We start from the raw sequence: 25132 nt of genomic DNA, 5'->3' as shown, positions 1-25132 counted from the left end.
TGATGAGTGTCATATTGCTAAGGACGCCTCACAAATCAGTGTGAAAAATCAGTCTCTGTAGACAGCACTGTGTCTGTCGTCCTTGGTATTATTTGCATATTATCTTATTGTCAATGTGTGTGGTATCTTGGATTAAATATATTAGTTTTACCTTGACTTCTGTTTGGATGATAAAAATCTCAATTACTGGGCTATTACACATCACTCTTTTCTCTTTTAAATTCAGACTTCATCCCTTGTTTGGAAAATGCAAGTAATTTAAGAGAAGTGCTGTGACTTAGAGAGATAGACCCAGAGCAGGAACACAAAGTGTTCCAACCTGAAGTCTGCTTCAGAATCCTTATGTAATCATAAGTAAATTGTCCAACTTCTTAGGATCTCATTTTTCTACCAATAAAGTAATAGTAACAGAAATTTACCATATTCTTCCTATTGAAGAATGGAGGTATGCTTAAAGATTTTTGGCATGAAAATATTAAATGGTCTTTGAAAAGGTCATATTGGTTTTTGTCTTAGTTTTTAATCTTTAGTCATACTTCTAGCTTTCTCTCTCTCTTTTTTTAATTAATTTATTTATTTGGTTGCACCCAGTCTTAGTTGTGGTACTCGGCATCTTCGATCTGCATTGTGGCATGTGAGATCTTTGGATGAGGCATGCAGACTGTTTAGTTGTAGCATGTGGAATCTACTTCCTTGACCAGGAAGCAAATCCAGGCCCTCTGCACTGGGAACATGGAATCTTAGCCACTGGACCACCGGGGAAGTCCCTCAATTATTATTATTTAACAATTATTACTATTGTATAAGCTAAAGGCAAAGGAGAAAAGTAAAGATATACCCAATTGAATGCAGAGTTCCAAAGAATAGCAAGGAGAGTTAAGAAAGCCTTCCTCAGGGATCAATGCAAAGAAATAGAGGAAAACAATAGAATGGGAAAGACTAGAGATCTTTTCAAGGAAATTAGAGATACCAAGGGAACATTTCATGCAAAGATGGGCACAATAAAGGGCAGAAATTGTATGGACCTAACAGAAGCAGAAGATATTAAGAAGAGATGGTAAGAATACACAGAAGAACTATACAAAAAAGATCTTCATGACCCAGATAACTATGACGGTGTGATCACTCACCTAGAGCCAAATATCTGGAGTGTGAAGTCAAGTGGGCCTGAGGAAGCATCACTACAAACAAAGCTAGTGGAGGTGATGGAATTCCAATTGAGCTATTTCAAATCCTAAAAGATGATGCTGTTAAAGTGCTGCACTCAGTATGCCAGCAAATATGGAAAAGTCAGCAGTGGCCACAGGACTGGAAAAGGTCAGTTTTCATTACAATCTCAAAGAAAGGCAATGCCAAAGAATGCTCAAACTACTGCACAATTGCACTCACCTCACACGCTAGCAAAGTAATGCTCAAAATTCTTTAGGCCAGGCCTCAACAGGATGTGAACCGTTAACTTCCAGATGTTCAAGCTGGATTTAGAAAAGGCAGAGGAACCAGAGATCAAATTGTCAACATCCGTTGGATCATCAAAAAAGCAAGAGAGTTCCAGAAAAGTATCTACTTCTGCTTTATTGATTACGCCAAAGCCTTTGACTGTGTGGATTGCAACAAACTGTGGAAAATTCTTCAAGAGATGGGAATACCAGACCACCTTACCTGCCTCCTGAGAAATCTGTACGCAGGTTAAGAAGTAACAGTTAGAACCAGACATGGAACAACAGACAGGTTCCTAATTGGGAAAGGAGTAGGTCAGGGCTGTATATTGTCACCCTGCTTATTTAACTTATATGCAGAATACATCATGCGAAATGCTGGACTGGATGAAGCACAAGCTGGAATCAAGCTTGCTGGGAGAAATATCAATAAACTCAGATATGCAGATGATACCACCCTTATGGCAGAAAGTGAAGGGGAACTAAAGACCCTATTAATGAAAGGAAAAAACTGGCTTAAAACTCAACCTTCAAAAAACTAAGATCATGGCATCAGGTCCCATCACTTCATGGCAAATGGATGGGAAACAGTGGAAACAGTAACAAATTTTATTTTCTTGGGCTCCAAAATCACTGCAGGTGGTGACTGCAGCCATGAAATTAAAAGATGCTTAATCTTTGGAAGAAAAGTTATCACCAACCTAGACAGCATATTAAAAAGCAGAGACATTATTTTGCCAACAAAGATCCATCTAGTCAAAGCCATGGTTTTTCCTGTAGTCACGTATGGATGTGAGAGTTGGACTATAAAGAAAGCTGAGTGCCGAAGAATTGATGCTTTTGAACTGTGGTGTTGGAGAAGACTCTTGAGAGTCCCTTGGACTGCAAGGAGATCCAGTAAGTCCATCCTAAAGGAGATCAGTCCTGGGTGTTCATTGGAAGGACTGATGCTAAAGCTGAAACTCCAATACTTTGGCCACCTGATGTGAAGAACTGACTCACTGGAAAAGACCCTGGTGCTGGGAAAGATTGAAGGCAGGAGGAGAAGGGGACGACAGAGGATGAGATGGTTGGATGGCATCACCGACTCACTGGATATGAGTTTGAGCAAGCTCCTGGAGTTGATGATGGACATGGAAGCCTGGCATGTTGCAGTCCATGGGGTTGCAAAAGGTTGGACATGACTGAGGGACTGAATGAAGTGAACTATTGTATAAACACATAAGACTGGTCTTTTGTGTAGCAGCTCTTCATCTCTTGCCTGATTTCTGTGAGGATTATGTGTGTATTTGGTTTACTTTGATGCTTAAAGCAAAGAATTATAAGTCAGGGAAGAAAATGTTCTCATCTGTGACTTGTAATTCTCAATATGGTCTTAGCTCAGAGGGTAGAAATTTCAGTTACATTGTCCCCATGGGTGGTACAAGTGGGTTTCTTCTCTGTGTCTCTGAGAGCCAACCAAGGTAGCTGAAGTCACTTGTTGCCTCAGTCCCCTCAGCAAAAGTAGTGTTGTTGTTTTTTTTTCCTAACCTCACTAGCATGTGGGATCTTAGTTCCCTCACCAGGGATCAAACCTGTGCCGCCTGCCCTGGAAGTGTGGAGTCTTAACCACTGGACAAGCAGGGAAGTCACAAGAGTAGATATCTTAAAAGGCTCTGATGAACTTGGCACTGTTTCCTCTCTAGAAAATGGAGAGAAATCACCAAAGGGATTTTAAAAAAATGTAACCACCTGTTGGTTTTACTTTTTCCACCAGCCAATCAGCTGCATTTTCCTGGGAAGAAAAGGCAAAAGTGATAATCAGCCCTTTGGGATGCTTGAGTCCCCTGTACCATGGGCTGTGGGGCATCTCAGGTCAGTGCAACACCTTGACTGTCCAGAATCTGTGCTTTGGGAGCAGATCTGGAAGCTAAAAAGTCTTCTTTTGATCTGATATTAATTGTTTCCCCAAAGTGCTTCCGTATACATAGGAATGCGGCATGCAGGAATGCCAGAGGCAGAAACACCCTGGACCTGCTGCTGCCTTAACCTGGGGGAAGCTGGGGGTATCAAGCAGGATGGATGGAGCCACCTCATTTCTTGACCAAATTCCCATGACTCCTCACCCTTCCCTTTATTCCTACACCTGTCACACATAGTTATTCCTTGGTAGCTCTGTCACCAGTGGGAATATGAAGGCCTCTGGCAGAGTGGTAAGCTCCCAGGGGCCCCATTCACATGGTGTGTGTGTGCATGCTAAGTCACTTCAGTCGTGTCCAACTCTGTGTGACCCCCATAGCCTGCCAGGCTCCTCTGTCCATGGGATTCTCCAGGCAAGAATACTGGAGTGGGTTGCCATTTCCTTCTTGAGGAGATCTTCCTGACCCAGGGATTGCACCTGGGTTGCTTATGTTGCCTGCCTTGGCTGGCAGTTTCTTTACCGTTTGCGCCACCTGGGAAGCCCATGTGGAAGCTGGCGTGAATGGCACCGCCCGGAGGTGTACCCTGCCCAGCCTGAGTAGCAGCTCTGTATCCGCTCTGCTTGGGGATGGGGTGGAGTGGGTGGTTAACAAATTGCCTCTGTGCGTTTTTTTTTCTCCTGGCATCTGGTACATGGTAGATGCTCAACGAGCATTTTTTGAATGAACGAGACTGGCCTTACCATTTAAGTTGATTTGACCCTTTTTCCTGATGTGTGGATCTTTCCATCTAGACAGTTTTCCTATTAGTATGAGATTCCTGCCCCCTGCATCCAGAAAAGTCCTTCAGTTTTAAAAGATTGATGTTATTGATGTTTCCTGTGCATCCAGCAAAGGTTCTAATGAGGTGCGCTCACAGGAGGAGGAGCTGGGCTCATTGCCTCTGGGGTCTCACCTGTGGGGGTGACCGGGCCTGCAGGTCCATTGGTCCATGCTGCACACACTTTCAAGGCTGAGGAACAACTGAGTGACCTTCTGGCTTCATTTTCAGTGTCACAGATGTGGCTCTGGAAAAGAAACTAAGTTTATATTCGCAGAATATAATAACATTGAGTTTGGGTTACACCTGCAACAAAATCAACCTGAAACAGATACACAATATGTAAGCAAAGTGTGGATGAATTCAATCCATTTTTCTAATTTGGAATATGGATCTGGGGAGGGAGATTGTGGGTAGATTATGTGTCTTGGATTTTTCTGATTGCTTGAATTCATACTTCAGTGAGGAGAAATTTAGGCCAGAATGCTAATGGTACCAGACTGGGAAAGCCTCTCAAGTTCAGTGGATAAACAGTTATGGGCACTCACTGTGTGTCAGACCTGGGGTGGCCAGGACGGTCACTTCCTCTGGGTCCTTTCTTTGTGCACTGCCAGCCTCATGTGCTTGGGGAGAAGAAAACATATCGTCCTTATGGCTTTGGAGAAACTGAGCTGCCCAGACCAGAGTTCACCTGATCTGCTTCTTAATTGTAGAAAGGAACATAAGGCATGTAGAAAATCTTTTTTTTTTTCTGACAAAGGCTGCCTTTCAAAATCTATTGTGCTGTTGTTGCAGAACCCAAAATCACATATTTGGGTGTCAGAGACTGAATATGGAGTCTCCTATATTGACATTCCTACTAGGAAAATCCTATCCCCTTCTGTCTGCCCAGGGACCTCAGAGAGTTGTGTGTCTGTCTGACTAGTGAGAACGTCACTCACATGGAGATGCAAAAGAGGAAAATCCACTAACATATTTTAAAAATGTTTCCCATAAAACAGCAGTTGTATTGAGGAAAGAGGATCCATGAATCCTCAGCTTCCCAGAGGACAGAAAATATTTCCTGGGGAAAGTGGAAAGAGACCTGGTATCAAGGGTCGGGACATGAGGATGTGGTTTTCTGCCCCATCTCCCAGGCAGTCTGTGCTGCGGTCTCACACGTGACCCCTCCCTCTACCCATCGTAGTTACCTCCCTGACAGTGGAAGCATTACAGGGCACATACCAGGTTTGTGAAATCAAGCATCTATAATTCTCTTCCTGAGGAGCAAATGGAAATAGATTCAGCTTCTTAATAAAGGGCTTGTAATACTCGACAGGCCATGCTGCAAAACCTAGTTTGGAAAAGCAAACCTTTGCTTTTGGTGCTCAGGAGTCAGTCCAGGATTGTGTTGTGTGGTTTCCTTTTCAGATTTCTTCCTTCCTTCCTTCCTTTCTTTTCTCTTCTTAATTTGGCAGGGAAATGCGGCCTAGATATTTCAGCTTGGAGGAACCAGATGGGGTGATCCATGGAGCTGCTCATCGCTTTTGCCCTATGTGGCTGCAAAGCCAAGTGCCTAATAAATAATGTGCTTTGGTGTAACACGTCCTTTTAAACAGGAGGCTGGTTTCCTTGCTGCCAAAATGACAGATGTCTTATCATTTAACTCTGCCAATATCGGTAGATTGTTATTGGCTTCAATTTATGATTAATAATTGACACAAAGAGAAAATGTGATTTTCTAGTCTATTTGTTCCTTCATAGATCCTTAGGCATTTAAAGTGGGTGAATGGATGTGTGCTGCTCTCTTTATTATCCTTCCATGTTTGGGTCAGGTTTTCTGTCCAGGAAAGCAGAGAATAGGAATACTTACTTTAATATGCTGGTGAAACTGTTTCCTTTTACTGAATCGCTTAGAAATTGACTCTGTTTTCAGAGACAAATGACAGACACTCAACTCCATCCACCTTGAGCAAAAAAGTGAATTTATTGACTCATGTAACAGAGAAGTGCAGCCAGAAGTGGATTAGCTTCAGGCACAGTTGTATCTGGGGGGTTCACACATTATCATCCAGGGCACTTTTCTCTCTCCATCTCTTTGCCTGTCCTTTTCTGTTCTATAGGCAGGTTCCCTTTGTCTGATAGGTAAGACAGGTGACAGCAGCTCTGGGTACATACGCTCCAGCTTGGCAGCCCTGAGTGAAAACAGAGGCTTTCTCTTCCATTGCTCTGACATTGCCCTCAGAGAAGGTGCTCATTTGCTCTGCTGGGCCATGAGTTCATCTTTAAACTAGTCCTTGTGACCGAAGGAAATGGTACATGTGAACTGGACTATGGAGCTAAGTTGTCTTCCTTGTGGTGGAAATGACAGGTACTAACTCCAGAAAAAGTTGCTTGGCGTCTGATTGGCTGAAGTTCAGTCACTTGGCCAACCCTGAGTCACATGGCTGACCAAGGAGACGGGCTGCTCTGACTGGCCAGGCCTGGGTCTCCTGTGTCACCTCTGGAGACAGATGGGATAAGAACTGAGAGCAAAGAGGGGCTGTGCCCTAAGGTACTCGGGGCACTGGAGAGGGAGAGCAGGAGTTGGCTAGTTAAATAAAAACTGTGGCGACACATCAATAAAAGCTTGTACTTACTGTTTAACCTTTCAAGGTTGGATTTGTTTTTTATGTAACACTATATTGAAACCTAAGGAAACATAAGTTTATAAATCCTTTTATTTATAGAATATGTTTGCTTTTACAGGGTTCTTCCTCCAGTCCTTATAAAGCCCCATTTGTTGTTCAGTCGCTCAGTTGTGTCCAACTTTGCAACCTCATGGACTGCAGCATGCCAAGCTTTCCTGTTTTTCACTATCTCCCAGAGTTTGCTCATGTCTATTGGGTCAGTGATGCCATCCAACCGTCTCATCCTCTGTCATCCCCTTCTCCTCCTGCCTTCAGTCTTTCCCAGCATCAGGGTCTTTTCCAATGAGTCAGTTCTTTGCATCAGGTGGCCAAAGTATTGGAGTTTCAGCTTCAGCATCAGTCCTTCCAATGAATATTCAGGGTTGATTTCCTTTAGGATGGACTGGTTTGATTTCCTTGCTGTCCAAGGGGTTCTCAAGGGTCTTTTCCAGCACCACAGTTTGAAAGCATCAATTTTTCGGTGCTCAAGCCTTTTTTGTGGTCCAGCTCTCACATCAGTACATGACAACAACCCCAAGGAATGTGTAACTATTCCATTCTATGGGTGAGAAATCTAAGGCACAGAGAAGTTAACTAACCCAATACAGTTCAGTCCAGTTCAGTTCAGTCACTCAGTCATGTCTGACTCTTTGCGACCCCATGAACCGTAGCACGCCAGGCCTCCCTGTCCATCACCAACTCCTGGAGTTCACCCAAACTCATGTCCATTGAGTTGGTGATGCCATCCAACTATCTCATCCTCTGTCGTCCCCTTCTCCTTCTGCCCTTAATCTTTCCCAGCATCAGGGTCTTTTCCAATGAGTCAGCTCTTCACATCAGGTGGCCAAAGTATTGGGGTTTCACCTTCAGTATCAGTCCTTCCAATGAACACGCAGGACTGATCTCCTTAAGGATGGACTGGTTGGACCTCCTTGCAGTCCAAGGGACTCTCAATAGTCTTCTCCAACACCACAGTTCAAAAGCATCAATTCTTTAGTGCTCAGCTTTCTTTATAGTCCACATCTCAACGACTACTGGAAAAACCATAACCTTGACTAGACGGACCTTTGTTGACAAAGTAATGTCTCTGCTTTTTGATATGCTGTCTAGGTTGGTCATAACTTTTCTTCCAAGGAGCAAGCATCTTTTAATTTCATGGCTGTAAGTCACTATCTGCAGTGATTTTGGAGCCCCCAAAATAAAGTCAGCCACTGTTTCCACTGTTTCCCCATCTGTTTGCCATGAAGTGATGGGACCTGATGCCATGATCTTAGTTTTCTGAATTTTGAGTTTTAAGCCAACTTTTTCACCGTCCTCTTTCACTTTCATCAAGAGGCTCTTTAGTTCTTCACTTTCTGCCATAAGGGTGGTGTCATCTGCATATCTGAGGTTATTGATATTTCTCCTGGCAATCTTGATTCCAGCTTGTGCTTCCTCCAGCCCAGTGTTTCTCATGATGTACTCTGCATATAAGTTAAATAAGCAGAGTGACAATATACAGCCTTGATGTACTCCTTTTCAACCAGTCTGTTGTTCTATGTCTGGTTCTAACTGTTGCTTCCTGACCTGCATACAGGTTTCTCAAGAGGCACGTCAGGTGGTCTGGTACTCCCATCTCTTTCACAGTTTTCCACAGTTCGTTGTGATCCACACAGTCAAAGGCTTTGGCATAGTCAATAAAGCAGAAGTAGTTGTTTTTCTGGAATTCTCTTGCTTTTTTGATGATGCAGTGGATATTGGCAATTTGATCTCTGGTTCCTCTGCCTTTTCTAAATCCAGCTTGAACACCTGGAATTTCCCAGTTCATATATTACTGAAGCCTGGCTTGGAGAATTTTGAGCATTACTTTACTAGCGTGTGAGATGAGTGCAATTGTGCAGTGGTTTGAGCATTCTTTGGCATTGCCTTTCTTAGGGATTGGAATGAAAACGGACCTTTTCGAGTCCTGTGGCCACTGCTGAGTTTTCCAAATTTGCTGGCATATTGAGTGCAGCACTTTCACAGCATCATCTTTTAGGATTTGAAATAACTCAGCTGGAATTCCGTCGCCCCACACAACACTGTTAGGAACCAGGGCTGACCCTATAGCCCTTGCACTTTCCACTCTGCCTTGCAGAGAGAAAGACGGCTGAGTGAAAGAATTCCAGCGTGAATAGGAGCAGGGCACAGATTCAAGAGAGAGTTCAGATGAGTTGTCAGCAGCAGACTGCAGTGGCTGACGGATGTTGGGTGGAGGTGAGGAGAGGCGGTGACTCAGCCTCCAGCTCCACTGATGGATGGGGTCCATGCTGTGCCATTAATCTCTGTAGAGCTCAGAGGCTGCGGTGATTCCCAGCTCCTCAGGTACCCCCAACCTTCCCACTTCAGTCCTTGACCATTCCTGATAACACCCAAGAAATGACCACCCCTCTTTTCCCTGTGCCCTCCCCTGTCTGCTGGGGCTCCCACTGGCCTTGGATCCCGTGGTCTGGCTGGATCTACCTTTTACGGTGGTCTAGGGGTCTGGCCTTTATGCCTTCTCAGAGTTCTCCAGGACTAGGCTCCTTTGCTGCCAATTTGGACCGAGGTCTTAGGGATCCCGAGAGTGAATCCTGATGCATGGTTGGCCTGAGTTCTAGCACATAATAAGCTGCCTCAGTTTCCCCTCCTTAGCCTTAGCACTCTAGGGCTGCTCGAGGACCTTCCCAGTGGCTAGGCCTTGGTATCCAACTCAACTCTTGCAGTCTCTTTCTGTCCGACTTGGCTGGCGTGTTGATTAAGGCCATACCTCACATGGACAAAGAGCCCTCAGTGATGATCTGTCAGCTGGCTCCTAAATATTAGCCACAACCTGAATGTTCAGGGCATTCCTCTGCCTGACTATCTACCTGCCTGGCGGGCTTACCTCTTCCTAGAGTCTTATATGGCACTTCCCCACATTGGTGTCCCTGCCATAGTTATTGGGTCAACTCTTGTTTTCTTTGCTGATCAGACTCTCCCCACCTCAGCCTTTGCCCTGCCCATCTCTGGCAGCCCTCTGCCCCCCAGCCTGGTCAGCATTTCCTTGCCATTCAGATTGAGCTTAAATGTCACATTTCTGTTCAGTGTTGCCTGACCTCTTCCCGTGTCTTTCTAGATTCTCACCCCATTTCTTGTTCCTCATCACACTACAGATTTGGAATTCTTTTATTTGGGTCATTGTTCCTTACCTGTTTCCTCATTAGAATGAAAGCTCCTGGAAGGCGGGGACCTCCCCTCTTAAGCTCACTGTTTTATTGGAAGGCATGGAATAGGTCCTTCAACACAGCAGGTGCTCACTGAGCTACTTATGAATGATTCTTGATTGCTGAGCCCCCATTATGCCTGGTCTATGCCAGGGGGAGAAGATGCAATGGATTTTTATGCAGGCTGAATTGGAGGCTGTCCACTTGGAGCCATCCAACTCCCTTTGCTGGAACCGTCCACCTGATCTGTCAAGTAAACTCCTAGATTCAGCTTGGAATTGCCTCTCAAAAACCTTACCTTGCCCTGACCCCCAGAGCTGTACCCCTTCTCCCTTGCTCTCAGAACACCTCTTCCCAACCTTTAATAATGCACATGTTGCACAGCATCGTATACTTGTTCGCTGACCTGTCTTACTTCCTAATTAGACTGTGAGCTCTTGGCCAGCAAAAATTCTGTGTGGGATTATACAAGTTGGTGAGTGTGTTAATAAACTGAATGTACAAATCTGGTATGCAAGAGATAAGTCAGGGTTAGTGATGCAATAATAAAATCCACTAATACAGGGCCTTTTATCCCGAAACCACATCACTGAAAAAGCCTTTGAAACTTTGGCCAGTCGTGTGCAAAAGAGCTCATTTCATCATTATTGTGTCAAATTAAGTCTATTTGGACCATCCTCCAATCACATGCTCCTATTCATTAGCCTAGGATAGAAATTCAGAGTTGTGTCCTGGTTGTGACATTCTCAGTTCTTGACCAACTCTATTTTCATCTAGCCTGAGTTATAGTCAGTAGCTCTTGTGAGTCCAGCAGCATTAATCATAACAGTGTCTGTGCTGGAGAGGACGCCTATGTCATCCTACCCACGATAGATTAATGACGCACAGCATGAGGGTTAGCTCAGGCTCCTTCTTTCCACTTTCAATTCATTGATGAGTTTATTCTGTACATCCTTTGGCCACTATGTTATCACAGATTGAAATTCAAAACCATAATTCATTTGGTAATTTTATGTATGTCATCCCTAACATGAAAATTTTCATTGTGAAAGAAAATCAGTTCTTTACTCACCAGCCATTTGTAAGTTGTGTAGTACATTGCAGGCATTGTGCTAGGACTTGACAAACATGAGTGTGATGTGTCCTTGTCTTTGAGGAGCTGATAGTCTAAAGGGTGATGCAAGACACGAGGGCAGATGCTTTCAGTCTGATTTGGTGAGGGCCTTGGTAGCGTGAAGTCCTGGAGGCTGAATACAAACAGGTCAGATAAAGGATGGGGAACAGGGAGAAACAGCAAGAACAAAAGACAGGAAAGTGTGGACCAGAAATGGCATGAGACCAGACCAGAGCCATCTCTGGATCCCATAAGGCACTTGAGTTTTAACCTGTAGACCAGCATTTTTCAAAACATCTTTGAGGGAATACTTGTTCTGTGTGATGATAATTGTTCTTGCATGGTGAAAGGGTTTCCTGATTAATTTGAGGAACACTGATTTTAAAGGACAGCATTAACACTGTTCAGTTGGTACCTGTTTTTCTCAAGTGCTGTGCACCATCTTGTGACAACTGCGGGGACAGAAGGGAACAATACATATTGTCCCCTGCTTGGAGCTTGTAGGCCAATAAGGAAGACGGGAATTAAGCAAATGGCTGCAAATGATTTCTTTTCCTTTTTAATTTATTTATTTTCAACTGTGCTGGGTCTTTGTTGCTGGGCAGGCTTTCTCTAGTTGCAGTGAGTAGGGACCACTCTCTAGTCGTGGTGCACGGGCTTCTTGTTGCGGCTGCTCTTGCGGAGCGCAGGCTCCAGGCATGCGGGCTTTAGCAGTTGTGTGTGAGCTCCGTCGTTGCAGCTCCTGGGCCCTAGTGCACAGGCGCAATAGTTGTGGTGCACAGGCTTAGTTGTTCCACGACATATGGGATCTTCCTGGATCAGGAATTGAATCTGTGTCTTCTGCACTGACAGGCGGATTCTTTACCACTGAGACAGGAGGAAAGCCCTCCAAATGATTTAAGTCTGTACAAGTGAGCCACATCCCAGAAAGGAGTTCGTGTTATAGGATATAAGCTAAGAGGTTAATAAAGACAAGAATTAACATTCTTTCAGCCCATGCCATTAGGCAGACACTGGGCTGAGGGCTTGACAATCATTATTATGTTTTCACAAAGCTAATTAGGGCAATATGCTGGGTGGTTTTGCATTTCCTGATGTTGGACATAGTCACAGAGCATTTTTCAAATGGATTTGAGCACGGGACCTTTTCTTTTTCTCCCCCCCCCCCCACAGATCACGCATTCAGTTCTATGGCAATTTTGTCTGGGGAGCCATTGAAGGGTTCCTAGCCGTGGGGAGATATGGTTAAGTTCAACTTTCCAAATGGCAGAAGACATGAACTTTGTGACCCCAGTGACTCATACATGTTCAGAAGTTTTAGAAAGAATCTTCAAACTTCAAACTTAAGACTTACCTTTGCTTTCCCCAATACTGACCCATTCAATCTGAGTTTCCTGGAGAACAGTCTGTAGCTTTTATAAGCTCATGGCTACATAGAAAACTGGTACTGTTGGTTACATCTGGGGTCAGGTCCTGGGTGACTGGGTGACAGAAACAGGAGGAAGACTCTCCACTGTAACATAGTGGACCATGGTTACATATTACCTACTACAAAATAAATGTGGAAATTAAAGAAGTCTCTGTAGATGGTCCAGATGTAGCCAGGATTGAGAACCACTGGTAGAGTTAAATGGTGAATTAAAAGCAAAATAGTGTGAAAAAAGTAATCAAGACTTTCTATTATAAATAAGATGTGCCAGGATTGACTTGGGCATTAGGAGGTTATTAGCCTTAAAAAAGGCAACTTTCTGGTGATGACGCAGAGAAGTCAGACCATAAGGGATTAATGAGACAGAGAAACAGAGAGTGGAGGGTTTTCTGGGGGGAACCCTGACCTGTCTACTCACTAGCTGACTAGCTGTGACACTTGGGAAAGGTTCTGAGTCCTGGATTCCTTCCTGTAAGGCAAGAATAATATTAGCTTAGAGGGTGATGGGAAAAATCAAAAGAAACAATAAGTGAACGTTTTACACACACACGCACATGCATGCACATGCACACAGCAGTGAACATGGTTGTTGTTGTTCAGTTGCTCGGTTGTGTCCGACTCTTTGCGACCCCATGGTCTGCAGCATGCCAGGCTTCCCTGTCCATTGCCAACTCCCATAGTTTACTCAAACTCATGTCCATTGAGTCGGTGATGCCATCCAACCATCTCATCCTCTGTCGTCCCCTTCTCCTCCTGCCTTCAATCTTTCCCAGCATCAGGGTCTTCTCCAATGAGTCAATTCTTCACATCAGGTGGTCAGAGTATTGAAGCTTCAGCTTTAGCATCAGTCCTTCCAATGAATATTCAGGACTGATTTCCTTCAGGATTGACTGGTTTGATCTCCTTGCAGCCCAAGGGACTTTCAAGAATCTTCTCCAACACTGCAGTTCAGAAGCATCAAACATGGTAAACGTGGTGCCTCATGCAATATGAGCAGATAGGGTTGATGCAGACATTTTGATTGGGAGAGCAAAAGGCTAAATTATAAAAACGAAGGCACTTCAAGATCCTACAGAAGATAGAAGGGAAAGGGAGCAAAAGTACCAGCTGAAAGTATTTCTTGGAAAGGATTGGGACCTCTTTCCTTTTGGGCAAGGGGAGGAAGGAGAGGCTGGGTGAGTGTAGTGGTGACAAGGCAGCAGAGACACCTGGAGGGAGGAGGGAAGCTGAAGGAGACACAGGTAAGAACCCTTATTTCTCTTTTCTGCAAAGAAAGAGGCAAGGTAAGAATTCCATAAAATGTTTCAAGTACCAACAACATTTGATGCATGAAAGCCATGTTTCTGGTTACAATAAACTGGGGGCGGTCATCATATCTGGATATAAATACAGACAGCCTCCCTTCTGTATCACCTCCCTGCTTCGCCTCCTGTTTGCTCCATTACCTCCGGTACAGATACCTTCAAGGGTCATTTATTTATTCAGACCTTTTATTTTGAGGCTACTGGGCGGCAGGTACCAGACCAGGATGGTCGTCACACTGAGGGCAGCACAGCGCCGTGGGTTGGGGAGGAGTAGGGGAGAAGGGCGCAGTTCACTTGTGCTTGTGCGTGGTGTGTGAACTTAGAAACTCAGAGAAGGCTGGATGTTTCCAATGCAGGAATTGTGTGGATTTCTCTTTGCAGGGGTGTGTTAACACCTACTTATTTCTCCAAATGAGCTGATTGAAATGAGACTGTGAACCAACTTGAGTAGACATGTCCCATTTGGCCCAAGAAAGATGCTGACATGCTGTATCAAAGAGCCTGGAAAAGAATATGTGAGTCAAGCTTCAAAAAAATTCCTGAAACATAATTGTCTACTTTCTTAACAAGGAGAACAGTAGTGTTCAATCCTTTCAGACCCAGTGTCCCCTTCCTAGCAAGTACTTCAGTATTCTGAAGTAGGATTCATAGATAATATAACTTACCTACATATGTTTAAAAAAAATCACACCCAAACTGTATTATACAGGAGAAATTGAAGTGGAGTAAGTTCCTGTTAAGTATGTAATTCTCCATTCGAATCCTTGGGCGTGGCCACATCAGTAGTACAATGAAGTACGCATCCTGACACTTATATGGATAGTCACCATGGATGTGACTGCTGAAAACAGGCTGATTTGGGTTTTATTATATTGGTAACTCAAATACCATGCACAACTTTGGTGATGGTGATGCAGGTTTCTAAAATGGCAAAGAACTTTTAATAAAGTTCTGAACAAAAGAAATCCATCAATTTTCTCAGCAGATGCATTTTGGAAAATTCAGTGAAGAGTGAAAAAATGCAAAAGCCACTCAAAGATAAGATATTTTGTGTTCATATGTAACATGGCATTTGGTTTTAGCTCACATCATTTTTGACAGGCTTTTCACCTACATGAATGTCTAGCGGGAATGTGGAAAGTTCCATGGCACTCTAGGCGAGTCTTCGTTGTGTGGGACTTTTTCTGCAAGCTGCAGGATTCTGCCGCATCTGGCTGTCCACTCCAATCCTGGTGACAACCGAGAAAATACCCCAGAGGTTTCCATAGTGTCCACCAGGGGGTGGCACCGTCCTCTTTGAGAACCACTGCTGTGTATTATGTGACTGTAACTGAACTCTACACCGATTAATTAATTAATACACTACACTATTAAATGCTTGTTGGATGGAATGACTAAGAGTCTTGCAGATCCTTGCAACCATCATTTTGAACTTTAAGTCACACCGTGGAGAGGCTGTAGATACAAATGGAGATCCAGACAGGGATAGCCAAATGTTTTAATCTTTCAAGCCTGTTCCTACTGGTTGGTGGTTGCTTTAATGCTATACACAGAATAATTTCTGAGGTAGTCTCCAGCTTGTTCAGTCATTCAGAAACTATTTACTGAGTGTCTGTGCTAGGCACTGTTCTAAGAGCTGGTGGTCCAGTAGTGAATAAAGCAGACAGATTCAGACCCTCAAGGAGCTAAATTTTTGAGCTCAGGAGGAACTAACATTAAAAGTGTCTGCAGTGGGATCAGGAGCCCACTAGCTAAAAACTTGCTGGACAAGGAGAGTTAATCTGCTAACCCAGGAACTCTCGTGGAATTTTATTTAAAAAAATTAAGTGTCCCTAAGTTTATTTCTCTATATTCTGTCATCTTCTCAGAAAGAGAAACAGAAAATGAAACAAAACAAACATCTTTTAGTTAGTTGAGAATTATGATTATTTGAGTTCTTATCCACAGAGTTATTCTATCATTGTATTTTGTTTTAAAATGAAGCATCTACATTGCCATATTTTAATTAATTTTTGGCCATGCGGGGTTTTTGTTGCTTTGTGTGGGCTTTCTCTAGTTGCAGTGAGCAGGAGCTACCGTCCAGTCGTGGTGCGTGGGCTTCTCATGTGGTGACTTCACTTGGAGAGCATGGACTGTAGGGCTTGCAGGCATCAGTAGTTGAGATGTGTGGGCTCAGTTGCTCCACCTTCCTGGACCAAGGATCGAACCCATGTCCCTTGCATTCGCAGGCACATTCCTGTACCAGGAATCCTGATTCTATCATTTTAAAGGAAGCATTAGAATTAATGACCACATGTCACTTGACAAGAAATGAGGGCTTGGTCAAATCAGAAGCAAGAATTTATCTAAAAGTAAGACAGCCAGATCTACTGTCAACTAAAAAAAGATGTACAACTTGAGAGTTGTGAGTTAAGTTTTATTTGGGGCAAAATGAGGACGGCAGCCCAGGAGGCAGCATCTCAGATAGCTCAAAGAGACTGCTCCAAAGTGGCAGTGGGGGAAGGTCACTATATAAGGTTTTGATGAAGGGGGACTTCACTGCCATGAAGCACTCATTTTACAAAAGATTTCTGTTAGTCATGAGAATCTGATGTCACCATGAAGGATTTAGTGCTTCTCTAGATTTGAGGAGATGCAAGGATTGAGATCATAAAATCTGTTCCTAAAAACTTCAGTTCAGTTCAATCGCTCAGTCGTGTCCATCTCTTTGTGACCCCATGGACTGCAGCACGCCAGGCCTCCCTATCCATCACCAACTCCTAGAGTTTACTCAGACTTGTGTCCATTGACTTGTTGATGCCATCCAACCATCTCATCCTGTCATCCCCTTCTCCTCCCATCTTCAATCTTTCCCAGCAGCAGGTTCTTTCCCAATGAGTCAGTTCTTCGCATCAGGTGGCCAAAGTATTGGAGTTTCAGCTTCAACATCAGTCCTACCAGTGAACACGCAGGACTTATTTCCTTTAGGATGGACTGCTTGGATCTCCTTGCAGTCCAAGGGACTCTCAAGAGTTTTCTCCAACACCGCAGTTCAAAAGCATCAATTCTTCTGTGCTCAGCTTTCTTTATAGTCCAAATCTCACATCCATACATGACTACTGGAAAACCCATAGCTTTGAATAGACTGACCTTTGTTGGCAAAGTAATGTCTCTGCTTTTAATAAGCTGTCTAGGTTGGTCATAACTTTCCTTCCAAGGAGCAAGCATCTTTTAATTTCATGGCTGTAATCACTATCTACAGTGATTTTGGAGCCCCCCAAAATAAAGTCTGTCACTGTTTCCAATCTTTTCCCATCTATTTGCCATGAAGTGATGGGACCTGATGCCATGATCCTAGTTTTCTGAATGTTGAGCTTTAAGCCAACTTTTTCACCCTCCTCTTTCACTTTCATCAAGAGGCTCTTTAGTTCTTCTTCACTTTCTGCCATAAGGGTGGTGTCATCTGTATATCTCAGGTTATTGATATTTCTCCCGGCAATCTTAATTCCAGCTTGTGCTTCTTCCAGCCCAGCATTTCTCATGATGTACTCTGCATATAAGTTAAATAAGCAGGATGACAATATACAGCCTTGACGTACTCCTTTTCCTATTTGGAACCAGTCTATTGTTCCATGTCTAGTTCTAACTGTTGCTTCCTGACCTGCATACAGATTTCTCAAGAGGCAGGTCAGGTGGTCTGGTATTCCCATCTCTTGAAGAATTTTCCAGTTTGTTGTGATCCACACAGTCAAAGGCTTTGGCATAGTCACTAAAGTAGAAATAGATGTTTTTCTGGAACTCTCTTGCTTTTTCAATGATCCAGTGGATGTTGGTAATTGATCTCTGGTTCCTCTTTTTTTTCCAAATCCAGCTTGAACATCTGGAAGTTCATGTGTTGTTCAAGCCTGGCCTGGAGAATTTTGAGCACTACTTTAATAGCGTGTGAGATGAGTGCAATTGTATGGTAGTTTGAGCATTCTTTGGCATTGCCTTTCTTTGGCACTAGAATGAAAACTGACCTTTTCCAGTCCTGTTGCCACTGCTGAGTTTTCGAAATTTGCTGACATCTTGAGTGCAGCACTAAAACATCCAACTATCTAAAGACCTAAAAACATCCAACTATCTAAAGTACCTAAAAACATCCAACTATCTAAAGACCTAGAACCATCCAACTGTCTAAAGACCTGTCCCACCAGATTCCCTGGAGCACAGAGTGCCTCACTCCACCCTAAACTCCCTCAGGGGTTGTTGAAGGTCAACAACTATAGTAGCATAGGGTTTAATCTCCAGAGGCAGATGGCAAATGCCTTTGTTGTTCAGTCGTTGGCAATGCTCTTGTTAAGTGCCGAGTTGTAGTTGACACTATCAAAACTTGTGAACATCCTGTCTCTATGAAGACCTGGCCACCAACATTCCTGGGCAGACCTTGAGAGTAAGACCCACATCCCAAGCCACTGAATGATAAAGCAGACTTACTGTCAGGAAAAGCTGGGCTTTGCATTTGATCCCTTCTGGAGTCTTGGACTCACCCCTCCCTGCTGTGGCTTTGTGATTGGGTCTCTGTGTCCTCATCTGCAGAATGAGTGCCTACCTCCCTCCTTGTGTGGTGTAACTGAGGGAAATGATGGTCCCAAGCCACTGAGCACAATGCCGCAGTCCGGGGCTGCTCAGAGTGCCTCAGCTATTATAAGCTGTCTAAGAGAAATGGTTGGATAGCATCACCTACTCGATGGACATGAGTCTGAGTGCGCTCCAGGCATTGGTGATGGACAGGGAAGACTGGCGTACTGCAGTCTATGGGGTCACAGAGAGTCAGACATGACTGAGTGACTGAACTGAACAGAAGAGAAGTGGGTTGAGGGCAGATGGTTGGGTTCTTTTTCTTTCTAGCTGTCACTCAGCTAGCTGAGGTGGGGTTGTTCTCACATTATTGTAACTCCAGGAGGAGAGATGACTTGTCCTTGCAAACTAACTTATGGTTGCATGTACTTTCTTGTGGTGGCTAAGTTGTGTCCAACTCTTGCGACCCCATGGACTATAGCCCACCAGGCTCCTCTGCCCATGGGATTTTCGAGGCAAGAATATTTGAGTGGGTTGTCATTTCCTAATCCAGGGGATCTTCCTGACCCAGGGATTGAACTTGGGTCTCCTACATTGCAAGCAGTCTCCTGCATTGCAGGTGTATTCTTTACTTGATTGAGCCACTAGAGAAGCTTCATATTTTTATTGGATCTTAAAGGTGGAAAGAGATGGGACTACCAGATCACCTGACCTGCCTCTTGAGAAACCTGTATGCAGGTCAGGAAGCAACAGTTAGGACCAGACATGGAACAACAGACTGGTTCCAAATAGGAAAAGGAGTACGTCAAGGCTGTATATTGTCACCCTGCTTATTTAACTTATATGTAGAGTACATCATGAGAAACGCTGGGCTGGATGAAGCGCAAGCTGGAATCAAGATTGCCAGGAGAAATATCAGTAACCTCAGATATGCAGATGACACTTCACATTATGGTAGAAAGTGAAGAAGAACTAAAGAGCCTCCTGATGAAAGTGAAAAAGGAGGGTGAAAAAGTTGGCTTAAAGCTCTATATTCAGAAATCTAAGATCGTGGCATCTGGTCCCATCACTTCATGGCAAATAGATGAGGAAACAGTGGAAATAATGACAGACTTTATTTTGGGGGGCTCCAAAATCACTGCAGATGGTGATTGCAGCCATAAATTAAAAGACGCTTGCTCCTTAGGAGGAAAGTTATGACCAACCTAGACAGCATATGAAAAAGCAGAGACATTACTTTGCCAACAAAGGTCCATCTAGTCAAGGCTATGGTTTTTCCAGTAGTCATGTATGGGTGTGAGAGTTGGTCTATAAAGAAAGTTGAGCACTGAAGAATTGATGCTTTTGAACTGTGGTGTTGGAGAAGACTCTTGAGAGTCCCTTAGACTGCAAGGAGATCCAATCAGTCCATCCTAAAGGAGATCAGTCCTGCATGTTCATTGGAAGGACTGATGTCGAGGCAGAAACTCCAGTACTTTGGCCACCAGATGCGAAGAGCTGACTTATTTGAAAAGACCCTGATGCTGAGAAAGATTGAGGGCAGGAGGAGAAGGGGACAACAGAGGATGAGATGGCTGGATGGCATCACTGACTCAATGGACACGAGTTTGAGTAGACTCCGGGAGTTGGTGAGGGACAGGGAGGCCTGGCGTGCTGTGATTCATGGGGTCACAAAGAGTCGGACACGACTGAGCGACTGAACTGAACTGAAAGGTGGAAAATACTTTAAATATCTGCTCCAACTCCTGCATTGCACAGAGGAGTAAGCTGAGTTTCAGGGAGGTCTTCTGATCTGGACCAGAAGCAATGTTTAGGATCCCAAGACCAGGCCTCCAAGACCTATTAAATTCATAACTCATGACCCAGGGTTTTCTAGTGCATGAATTATAGGACCACATGTATTAGGATCACATGAGGAGCTTTTCAAAATGCAGGTTCCTGGGTCCTACAGCTCAGTGATTTGATCAGAATCTCTAAAGATGGGGCCTTAGGTCACCCTTGAAATCAAGTACCACTCACATAGTGATCAGTGACTTTGACTTATATTATTATAAAATATGTCTGTCCCCAGTGCTACCTGGTGAAGACTTGGTCACAGTGGATTTCAAACAAGATGATAAATTAAGGGCTCTTGAACTATCTAACAACTTCAGCTATTGTTTCTGTTAGTTTCCATTTCAATTATACAATGAGCTTTTTCTAAGCCAGGTTGGCCCAGTTCTGTGGCTCTTGTGAGGTTGTGTAACTCACTGTAGCTCTCTGCTCTTAAAAATGCCTGAGAAATGAATTAATGCATGTAAAGTCTTAGAACTGTTCCTGGCTCATAGTAACTACCCAGTGAGTGTTAGTCATTAGTATTATCACTCATCGGAGCAGGAAGAACATCTATAGAGAGGTGACACTGATTTCTCTGACACAAGCCTAGATCATAGGGTCAGTGTCCATTTGATTAGCAAAGATGTCTGGAGTTAGTCATTATGATGAAGGAAAAGAAAGATCCCATCTGAGACTCTGTAAATGTGTAGCATAGATCATACTCCCTTATTGTTTGTTTTTCCTACAAAGAGAATATAAGCTCAGTTATTACCTTAGTTTTGACAGTTTAAATTGCTGCTTGCACTAGCAAAAACTACTCATACCAGGATAATTATTCAGTATGGGGTTTATTTAATCTCTGACAAATACACAGAGACTCATAAAGAACATAAGCTGTGGTATACTTTTTAGGTTGTTGGGATTTGGACATCTCTAAATTTGAAGACAAATATAGTTCTCATGAATATGGAGAATTTCAGCTACCAAAGAATTCTTAGCTATATAGTAGGTAGTGTGTAATTGAGAGAATATGAAAATGAATGAGGAAGTGGTTTCTCCAGCCTAGTGAAAGGGAGAGATGGTTCTTTTTTTCCCCTTGAGTAAAGCATCTGTTCAAGGAAAAAGAAAATGACTGTGGAGCCAGGAATTCATGATGCCAGCATTTTGCAATAACATCCCCTTTCATCTTTGGATTTCACTGCAGTTTGTGGGCACTAATTAAGTTTCATCTTACTCATACGACTCACATGGAATTTTATTTATTTTTTTACTAAGGAAAACCAGGGTAGGGAATGTATAAAAGGTTACTTGAAGTTACAAAACTGGGGGGAAAGCGTCTGGTCCAGAGAGACGGGGGGCCCAAGTGGTGGGCTTATGGTTGACTCATGGTTTTTGTGGAATAGGAAGTGATCCCCAGCTACTCTGAAAGAGTGAGCTAGGGACTCAGGGAGGGTCTCAGGGACCAAGAGTGGGACCAGGGACTCAGGGAGAGTCTCGGGGACTAAGGGCAGGGACCAGGGACTCAGTCAGTTCAGTCACTCAGTCACGTCTGACTCTTTGTGACCACATGGGCTACAGCACGCCAGGCCTAGAGAGGGTCCATACCAACTCCCGGAGTTTACTCAAACTCATGCCCATTGAGTAGGTGATGCCATCCAACCATCTCATCCTCTGTCATCCCCTTCTCCTTCCACCTCTAAAGTTTTCTAGCACCAGGGTCTTTTCCAATGGGTCAGTTCTTTGCATCAGGTGGCCAAAGTATTGGAATTTCAGCTTCAGCATCAGTCCTTCCAATGAATATTAAGGACTGATTTCCTTTAGGATGGACTGGTTGGATCTCCTTGCAGTCCAGGGACTCTCAAGAGTCTTCTCCAACACCACAATTCAAAAGCGTCAATTCTTTGGCACTTAGCTTTCTTCATGGCCCAAGTCTCACATCCATATGTGACTACTAGAAAAGACATAGCCTTGACTAGATGGACCTTTGTTGGCAAAGTAATGTCTCTGCTTTTTAATATGCTGTCTATGTTGGTCATAACTTTTCTTCCAAGGTGCGTCTTTTAATTTCATGTCTGCAGTCACCATCTGCAGTGATTTTGGAGCCCAGAAAAATAAAGTCTGTCACTGTTTCCCCATCTATTTGGGAAACATGAGTCCTAGGGACTCAGGAAGGGTCTCAGGGACCAAGTATGGGACCAGGGACTCAGAGAGGGTCTCAGGGACCAAGGGTGGGGACTAGAGATTCTGATGTCCAGCGAAGGTCCATGTACCTGGCCTCTCTCAGCACCGCACTTCTTGTGGCTTAGCTTACGTGTTCCTGAATGGATGCATTGGGATGGCAATTCATACCAACCACTCTAGGTTCTTCTTGGGTAGAGTGTGTTAATGGGCACTTGCTGTAAGGGTGGGAGGGTACCGGTGGACAGAGAGGCTGATCAGTTACCAAGTGAAGGGGCACCAGAAAGAAAATCAAAGGGTAACAGGTTAAGTTACTCCTTTCCACTTACCATCATGACCCTATGTAAAAAGGAAAAAAAAAACCTGAGCACAGGCTAGGTCTGAGGTCAATCTCAGATGGCCAGTTGTGCCAGCTATTTCTAAGACATACCAGGCCCAGACTTGTCCAGGACTCAAAATAAATCTGCCTGGATCTATCAGAACTTTTGGATTGGAACTGAAAGTAATTTAAAATAACTCACTTTCTCTGTTCACACCCTTTTAAGATGATTTTATTAAAAGATTCTACATGAGTATTTTCACTTGAGTGGAACTAGAATCATAAAATGGGAAGCCCCAGGCAGGTGCAAATTCAAATAGGAGGTCTCAAAGGCTCAAAAAGTACCATATTTCTGAAGTTGATTCAAATGCATAAAAATAGCAGCAAATCACACTTTTTCAAAGAGAGTTACATACCAAATTGCAGGGAAATTTATTAGCACATATAATCTGAAAAAGAAAGTTCTTATATATTTATAAGGCTGTTACAAGCAGGAGGAAGATGGGAAAAAAAAATCTAGTTGCTACCAGTTTTTATTCCAAATTGTATCAGTTTATTAAAAACAAATAATTTACAAAGGAAGTAGTCCATAACTCTAGTAGAAAATACAAATCAGAAGTATATATATTTTTCATTAAGTAATATTAATACAGTTGCAGGTAATAGTTAATATGGCTACATATACATGATGTTTATAGATGAGATTATGCTTACCTTCTTGCCAACACCAACGTTTTGGAAAATGTTAAGATAATATTGGTGGTGGTTTAGTTGCTAAGTTGTGTCTGACTCTTGCAACCCCACGGACTGTGGCCTACTGGACTCCTCTGTCCATGGAATTCTCCAGGCAAGAATACTGGAGTGGGTTGTCATTTCCTTCTCTAGGAAATCTTCCTGACCCAGGAATTGAACCCAGGTTTCCTGCATTGCAGGCAGATTCTTTACCAACTGAGCTACAAGGGAAGCCTCAAGATAATATTACTTTTACTTAAAAAAAAAATTCAGCAAAAGTAGTCTACTTGGCATTCTGTCATCATCATTTCAGTGAGCTGCAATGTAATAGTAATTTATGTTCATGATTTGGTGGTATTGAAAGATCCCCCACATGTCTTTTAGTTATTAAAGAAAGAGAGAATATCATTTGATACAGTGTTTGTTTGGTTTTTTTTTCCTCAACTTGAAAGCACGCAGTGTTTATTAGGGGCTTCCCTGGTGGCTCAGCAGTAAAGAATCTGCCTACAAAGCAGGAAACCTGGAAGATGTGGGTTCAATACCTGGGTCAGGAAGATTCCCTGGAGGAGGAAATGGCAACCCACTCCAGTATTCTTTCCTGGAAAATCCCATGGACAGAGGAGCCTGGTTGGCTATAGTCCATGGGGTTGCAAAGAGGCAGAGGACACAACTTAGTGACTGAGCACAGTGTTCATTAACTGAGCAAATTACAAAAATAATCATGGTAGGTACCTTAGTTCATCCTTGTGATAAGCCTGTTGATCTGGTCTTTCCTGTTGCCGGCATTTCCACTTTCTACAAAATGGGTGGTCTTTTTCTTCATTCCACCTTGTGGAGAAGACAGTTTGAAGGCTCACAGGAAGTTGTTTCCTTCTTTGAAACAGTTTCCAACAGTACAGATCTCATGAATCAGATCCTCCATGCAGAAGATGCTGTATTACCAAGAGATCGAGCAATCAACATGTTATCCATCAGGGCAATTCGCTTCTTGTTGATTTTGCCATAGCCACGCTTGCAGATCAGTTAATTTACGGACTTTCGGTTTGGGTACCCCCAAACAATGTATGGTTCCACAGTTCCCAGCATGTGAGCTTCACAAAGGTGCCATTGAAGATCTGTGAGAGGCAAAGAAGCTGCAACACTTTTCAAACCTTTGTGCTCACACCATGGATACCTCTGACCCTGATGACAAGTGCCAATCTCGGTTCCGTGGTACATAGATGGCACTTTTTGTGCCATCATTGTCATTTGAATTTCAGTTCTGTACATTTGTCTGCATGCCTTGTGATAGTGCTTGGCTTTTTCATAGATAAATTTCCTCCTTGCCTTTTGAAGCTGTTCTTTTGGGCAAGCTTCTTCCTCAGGCACCTGATCTTAAATTCTGCGAAATTCTTTCACTTTTTCTTAAGGGTTTTTGGCACAGCAGGAACCGTCTTTTTCTTCTCTTCTGGCACCCTTCATGGTTCCAGCTGGGAAAGAGGTTTGATACAGTTTTGTTTTGTTTTTTTTAAACTTTGATGTAGTTTTAATGGTGAGTTATTTTATGACGCTTGGAGTCTTAAAAATTTGTTAAATCACATATGGTCTAGAAATGAATTCTCTTAATCAGAAAATGCGATTAACAAGAAAAATCCATCCTCTAAGCTTGCACTCTTAACAGAAATTTTTAAAAATTTATTTTTAATTTTGGAGGATAA

General features: G+C 43.4%; 1 long non-coding RNA gene across 1 annotated transcript in view; it reads left to right on the top strand.

Moving 5' to 3' along the window:
• The window catches only part of LOC122675608, a 45202-nt gene extending 28772 nt beyond the window's left edge, over positions 1–16430 (top strand). Inside the window, exons 2-3 of the long non-coding RNA XR_006335297.1 lie at positions 14234–14367; positions 14954–16430. This is a non-coding gene — a long non-coding RNA (uncharacterized LOC122675608). The remainder of the gene's footprint in view (positions 1–14233; positions 14368–14953) is intronic.
• Positions 16431–25132: the final 8702 nt, after the last annotated feature.

Source organism: Cervus elaphus, chromosome 19 (assembly GCF_910594005.1).
Source record: "Cervus elaphus chromosome 19, mCerEla1.1, whole genome shotgun sequence".
NCBI lineage: Eukaryota > Metazoa > Chordata > Mammalia > Artiodactyla > Cervidae > Cervus > Cervus elaphus.
Note: the sequence above shows the minus strand (reverse complement) of the source record. Positions and strands in the feature narration are given on the sequence as shown.